The sequence below is a fragment of the Molothrus ater genome, chromosome Z (genome assembly GCF_012460135.2).
Source record: "Molothrus ater isolate BHLD 08-10-18 breed brown headed cowbird chromosome Z, BPBGC_Mater_1.1, whole genome shotgun sequence".
NCBI classification, from domain to species: Eukaryota; Metazoa; Chordata; class Aves; order Passeriformes; family Icteridae; genus Molothrus; species Molothrus ater.
In genome coordinates this window covers 68248438-68255423 of record NC_050511.2, presented here as the reverse complement: position 1 = coordinate 68255423, position 6986 = coordinate 68248438, and the positions used below count along the sequence as shown (strand labels likewise).

Below are 6986 nucleotides of genomic sequence, written 5' to 3'. Positions count from 1 at the left end.
GCGGGAGCTTTGGAAATTGCAAGGAGGCTCTCGCAGAGCTTGTGAACCCTCCTCTCCCCGAGCCAGCGCCCCTCCTCTGCAGCGCTGACGGTACAACGATATAATAATGATGGGTGGCTGAGGCTCGCATTTGAACTTGCAGGCTCGCTCCCTGTGCCCACTGCTCGGTCCCGGCTCCGCCGCTCGGAGTCAGGTGCTCGCCGGCGGGAAGCGAGCGAAGGAGGGGACACCGAGCTCCGGCACAAGGGGAGAGCCCGGAACCACCGGCTCCTTCCAGCACTAACGAGGGGATTTACTCTTTCATGCGGCCACTGGGATCTCTGGACTAGCCCAGCCACCACGTTGTGATTTTTTGCTATCTCTGCAATACGCTACCTTTTAAGGTAACTATAACTCTTTTATTGCGGGTTGGTTTGTAGTGGTTTTTTTTTTTATTCCCCCTCCTTTTTTTTTTTTTTTCTATAATATAGAAACACCTAGTCTAAGATTTAAAACAATTGTTGTACTGCTTGCACCAACAAAGAGTTTGAACTGCAAATCTTAAGCGGGGAGGGAATAGCGATGATTGGTGAATTTAAACAACCTGGGGTAAGTTCAACGACACGCGGGGGAAGAGGAGAAGGAGGGATGCTTGGGAACCCACTAAAAAAAAAAAAAAAAAAGGAAAAAATACAAGAAAAGAGAAGAAAAAAACGGTGCAAAGAGGAGAACAAAGAAAACTAGGGAATAGAAGACTTTGGGGTGGGATGCCTGACAAGAGTGTTCGGTGCTGGTGGCTTTGGACGGCTGGGAAGGTAGAGCCGCACCTTGGCGTGCGACGGGGCTCCGGAGGGAGACCGGGAGGAAGCTCTTCCTTACGGGTGTTAAGTACACAAAGCGCCCGTGTGGCAGGAGCGACCAGAACGGACCTTTCCCCCCGGCCACCAGTTTTGTAGCGCTGGGAAAAGCGTGCGCTCTGTGTCCTCCGCTCCTGTGTGCTCCCCACATCCCCTTTTTCCCCCTTTTTTTTCCCCCCTCCAATCCCTTCCCCTGCTGTTCCTGGAAAGCTGCTCGCAGAGCAGAGCGGCTCTGAGGTGCTCAGCATCTCTCCAGAGGAGCCGGCGAGCAGCGTGCCCCGAACCACATTTTCTCTGCGGAAAGGGGGGCAGTGGGTGAAGAGGAAGAGGAGGAGGAGGAGGAGGATCGCAAGGTCAGTGGAGCAAAACGCCCCCTCTTACACCCACGTCCACTTTCTGGGGCACGGGCTTTGCCTTCCCCCCTCCGCTGCCAGGGATTTCGCCTTTGTGTTACAAAGGGAAAGAAGTGAGAGCACGGTGGAGGGCAAGCGGGGAGTTCCGACGGCGGGAAGGAGCGGCTCTGTGTGTGTGTGTCTGTGTGTGTGGGGGACCGCGGGCAGCCTCCGCCGGGCCCCGGCCCCGTCCCCACACAAAGGGGCGGCGGGCAGCGGGCGGGGGCCGCCCCTCATTGTCCCTCATTGTCCCCCTGGTCACGTCCTCCCGGCCACCCCCTCTCCCTCCCTCCCTCCCTGCACCGGCTCTCGGGATTAAGCCCCCATGGCTTTTCTTTTTTCTTTTTTTTTTTTTCTTTTCCCCTTATCACCCGCTTCCCTCGGGTTTTCTCCCTTTTCCCCATTCTCTTCCTTCGTCCTTTTTCTTCCTCCTTTTCTCCTTCTTTCCCTTCCTCCACTTTTTCCCTCCTTCCTTTCCTTTTCCCTCTTTTCTTCTTTCTTTACCCCCTTTTCCTCTTCCCCTTCTTTTTGTTCCCTCTCCCCTCCTCTTTCTTCCTTTTCCCTACCCGTTTTTGCATCCCTTTCCCTCTTCTTGCCCTGTCCCTCCCTTCTTCCTCCCTTCCCCTCTTTTTCCCTTTCCCTCCCTTTTTTCCCTTTCCTTCCCCTTTCCCCCTTTTTCTCCTCCTCCTCCCTCCACCTTCCCCTCCCCTTTTCTTTCCCGTTTTTTTTTTTTTTTTCGTTAATTGAGGCGTGAGCGTCGAAACGCGCTGCAATAAAAAAACCCCAAAAAACCCAAACCAAACCAAAAACCCATCCCGGGATGGGAGAGCGTAAACGCTGGGTGGGTTCAGTGATTGCCTTGATTTCCGTGCCTTTTTTATTTAATCCTTTTCTCCTTTCTTTTCCTGGCCTCTCGCTCTGAGCGAAAGGGGAAGTTTCCTCCCCCACAAGGAGCGAGCAAGGCTCGGCGGGGCGAGCCCGGGACGGGGCGGGCGCGGCCCCGCGCTGGGGCGGGGGGAGGCTGTGGCAGGCCTGGGCTTTGGGGGGCTCTCCGTGTCCTGTGTCCGCCGGGGGTCACCGGTGAGTGCCGGTTTTGGGGCGGCGGGCTCGGTTCCGTGTTGGACCCGCGGGTTCAGGCCCGGTTTGGGGTCGTGGGCCCGGGGCCGGCCCGGGGGCGCGGCCGCTGTCGAGGAACGGGGCGGGCGCGGCGGCCCCGCGGCGCCCCCGGGCGGCGAGCGGCGGCACGGCAGCTCCCGCGGCCGCCGGTTTCCCGCCAGAGGGCTCCGGGCCCGGCACCGTGAGGGGAAAAAAAGGCCAAGCCCCCACAAATCACCGCTGTAATAAAATAATTTAAAATACGCAACACCTCCTCGGTAAAAGCCGCTGTCTCCGCTGTTCCTCGCATTCCCCATCGAGTCTTATGCAGAAGAAGTGGGTACAGAGGAGGCTCCAGGATGGGCAGAGGGATGGAGCAGCTCTGCCGGCACCAAAGGCTGGCACAGCTGCCATTGCTCACCTGGGCAGGAGAAGCTTTGGCCTGAGCTCAGGGTGGCCTGGCAGGGCCTGAAGGGGCTGCAGCAAAGATGGACACAGACAATTGCCAAGGGCTGCAGGGACAGCAGCCAGGCAATGGCTGCCAGTGCCAGAGGGCAGGGCTGGCTGGGATCTTGGCAATGAGGAATTGTTCCCTGGCAGGGTGGGCAGGCCCTGGCACAGGGTGCCCAGAGCAGCTGGGGCTGCGCCTGCATCCCTGGCACTGCCCAAGGCCAGGCTGGACACTGGGGCTGAGAGCAGCCTGGGATGGTGGGAGGTGTCCCTGCAGTGGCAGGGATGGCACTGGGTGACATTTAAAGCCCTTTCCAGCCCAAACCATTCCATGATTCTGTGGCACTGGAGCAGGCAGTGCTGGACAGCAGGTGAGACTGGCACCTTTCCAACTCCGAGCAGCCCCTCAGTGCCTGGGCTTGAGGCCTGAGGTGGCACTGGGGCTGTGGGGATGGCAGAGTGAGCTGAGGGCACCCACAGCCACCCTTGTGCCCAGCAGCAGCACTGGGTGAGCCCCGAGAGGGCTGAGGAACCCCTGTCGGAGCCCACAGTGGGATCCTGCTGCCTAACCCCACAATGGCAGTGCAGGATGCTGTGAGTGACGCTTTCACATTGTTTCCACCAGTGCAGCTGCTGGAGAGAGGTGGCCCTCAGCTCTCCTGCAACCAAGCCTGACAGAGGTCAGTGTGTCTGGGCAATGCTCTCAGGCACGGGGTGGGATTGTCAGAGTGTCCTGTGCAGGGCTAAGAGCTGGACTTGCTGATCCCTGTGTGTCCAGCTTGGGATATTCAATGTTTCTGGAAGGCAGGAGCGACAAGGTGGAGCAGGGTGGTGCAGAAGGAGCAGGGTGTGCTCGCTGCTCCTCCACGCGCTGCCTCTGGCAGTTTTCCACTGTGTCTCTGCGTGGCTGTCCCAGAGCCTGGAGCTGCTCCTGGCACACAAGCACGGGGCTGTGAGGGATGTCCTGCTGCTGCAGCCAGAACACGCTGTGCTCTGGTCACTGCTCCTGTCTGTGCTCCAGACAGCACCTGCAGGCAGCACCAAAAGGACTCAGCCTGGAGGAGTTTCCCCCCACAGCTGCTGGAGGTGATGAGGAAGATGATTTGGGGTGATGCAGACACCCCAAGGACCTTCTCCAAGGCTTTGGGAGGGCATTTCTAAGGGGTAACAGGCCAAGCGGGGACTACTGGTGAATCGGATGCAGGCTGATGTGCCATGTGTTGGCACAGTGGGCTAATTAATCACGTGGCAGAGAGGTGGTGGGGCTGGCAAAGTTAATTAGGCAGCGCTGATGGTGAGGTGGATACATGACAGCAATTAACAGGGATCAAAGGACTGCAGCATAAAGGGAAGTGCAGAATGTGTGCCTTTGAGGAAGGATGGTACCTGTGAAGCTTTCAGAGCTTGGGAGGTAGCAAGGGATGTGCTATGACTAGGATTGGTCATTTCTACCTTTTTGGGTTCCCACTGGAAACTCTAATTTACTGTTTTACCCACTAGAATGAGCAGCCTTCATTCTCTTCTCTAGTGCCAGATTCTGTTGGGTCCCACCCTCTTTTTTTTTTTTTCTCTTTTCTTTTAATCTTTTATGTCATTCTGACTTTCACTATGAGGGTCAGATGGGCAGAGGCTGCTTTTTATGTGTTTAAGGAACATATCCAGATTTCACATTGCAGCTGTTGAGCATGTGCAGAACTAATTGCAGTGTGACCCGAGAAGTTGCAGGTTTCAGAGACATTGTTACCTCTATGAAAATGGTTAATATGGCAAATTCCTCATTGTCTCAGCTGCAGAGAAACCAGGAGTATTTTTGGATTGTAAGCTTTAGTCTCTTTCACACCAAGACAATTTGCTTTCTGAACCTGGAGTTTTAAACAGAAAGAGAGACATGATGTTCCCTCATCTGGTTAAATTAAAATAGCATTGGTGTGAGGTCAAGCTTACACTGCAAACTAAACACAAGCTGGAATTTGGTCAGAACTTACTGCTCCTATGAGTTTTTGCTGTAGTAAGGGAAGGTAGCAGCGCCTGCAAAAATAGGAGAGTTCTCTCTTTTCCCACAGAGAGAGCCCCTACTGCTAATTTTTAAAGATGTGAAGTTTGTCCAGGGGTTTTGCATCTATTGCTTTAAAGATGCTGCACTCAGGGCTGCGTCCCTTTTAGAAATGTTAACACCAATTCCTACTGTAGATCCATCTGCCTTTAGTAGCTCCTGATGAAATGGATCAGCCCAGTTGGAAACCAGCCAGCAGGCAACCCAACTTTGGTCACGTCAAGTGAGGTACTTTTTTAGCAGAAGGTGGAAATTAAACACTTACTCAAATCTTGCAGCTTGAGTTGGCAAGATTTGCTCACTGTGTTATGGATTTCTTTTACTATGGGCGTAGTGACACCAAGGGGGGAAAAAAAAAAATCTTGTGGAAAAAGGTATAGTTGGATGGATTTTGGCTAATTGCAGTGGACTTAGGGGCAGTGCAGCAGCCAGACAGCAGAATTCTGTGAGCTGTAGGGTGCAGGAATGGGAAACACAAACGTGTTTTAGAGCAGGGATTTAGGCCTGGGGGCTACAAGAGAGCTCAGTCCTCTGCAGCCTCTGCCAGCAGAAGGGCAGGAGGCAGCAGCAATCACATCCAAGAGCCTGGAAATGTGGGTGGGAATCGGGGTGAGGTGTAAAGCAGCAACCTCTGCCTCACCTGTGGGTCCTGAGCAGGGCTTCTGGCACCAGGTCTGCAGAGCTCTGTCTCCTCCTGAGCCAGGCTGCCCTGTGGGGCTGAGCAAGGTGCTGCTGCTGTTGTGGTCTGCATGCTTGGAGAGGGTGGCAGGGGTGATTCCATGTTTAATTCTGGCAGCTGGAGTGGAGCAGCACTGGGCAACCCAGGAGTGTTTATGGGCACCCACCAAGGCCTGGGGCATGAAACCCAACCCTCAGGTGTGGAGGGTTGTATGGGAGTCACACTCCTGACCCTTAGGGCTGAAAATCAGACCATTCTTCCAGGGGTTTCCATTGCTTGAGTGAGCATTTCAGGATAAAGAAGATTTATAAAAAGTCAGGAGGTGGTTTTCCAAGAGCCAGGTAGGGAGTTTTGGCAAGAGTCTCATATCAAGCTTTGTGCTCAAACAGTGCAGTTTTTTGGCGCTATCCAAGCCCTTGGTGCAGCAGGTGTAATTCCTGCCCTACTCAGTAAAAGGCTAGGAGTCATCACATCCAGGAATGTCCTCTTCTGTTCCCATGGATACGTTGAAAATTGCCCTTCCAGAGTTGCCTTTCTGTTTTCACCTTTCCCTGTGGGTGTGTGTGTTGTGTTTGGTGACTGGAAGCGTCGCAGCAGGGTTTGTGTTCTTACCAAACATGGAAGCAGTTGTGTTATGACAGCAATTGCAATGAATTTCCAAGGGCAACAGGCTTCCACTGACACGTGCCAGGCACCCAGGTATGCCAGGTCAGAGCCAGGGAAGTGGGCCAGGTGCAAAATGCAACCAGCCCTGCTTAGGTGCAACATTGCCCCCATTGCTGGGAAAAAGAAAATACTTTGTTCTTTTTCTTGTCAGGTTTCTTTGATTCCCTTGGTTCTGGTCCCAAAAGGCAAGGTCGCCTTCAGGGGAAGGAGGGAGATAAAACTCATGGGTAAACATGGAGAGCTGAACTTGTAAACATTCTGTTCTGGACCTTGGCTTCGCTGTGGATGCAGCCAGTGTGTGACGCATGGGAGCACATGTGGGCAGAACATCTCAGAGGGTCTGGAGCCACTCAGCTCCCACAGGTGCCAGAACTTTGTCTGGCAGGTCCTTCACCCAGCACCTTGGAAGGTGGAGAATTCTTCCAGTCAGTTTTCTTTTCATGCTCTCCTCAGAGCGCTTGTGTTACCAAAGGAGCTTCACTGCAGTGCTTTTGGTGTTTGAGGCTTCCAGCATTCTTGGGATACAAGGATTGCTTGAAGGTCCTTCTGCACATCTGTAGGCTCAAACTGACATCACTTTTTCTTTTAATTGTTGTGTAATAATGAGGATCATTTAAGTGTTTATCTAAGCAAGCATGTGACTCTGTATTTCAGAGCTGATCCATTGCATTCAGAGGACTTGGATGTCTGCAGCTCTGATCTTGTGCAACCTCACTCATAACAGCCTTCTACAGGGACAGTATAGAATTTTAAAGTTAGCTAATAAATAATCACTTTTGTTTTCTTCACATGCAGCTTGGCTTATGTAAATGTAG

At 53.5% G+C, this 6986-nt stretch overlaps 1 protein-coding gene across 1 annotated transcript in view; it reads left to right on the top strand.

Annotated features, from left to right (window-relative positions):
• Positions 1–211: 211 nt before the first annotated feature.
• The window catches only part of VCAN (versican), a 99356-nt gene continuing 92581 nt past the window's right edge, over positions 212–6986 (top strand). The window contains exon 1 of the mRNA XM_036403485.2: positions 212–383. The gene's annotated coding sequence lies outside the window, so the exon portion shown is untranslated. The remainder of the gene's footprint in view (positions 384–6986) is intronic.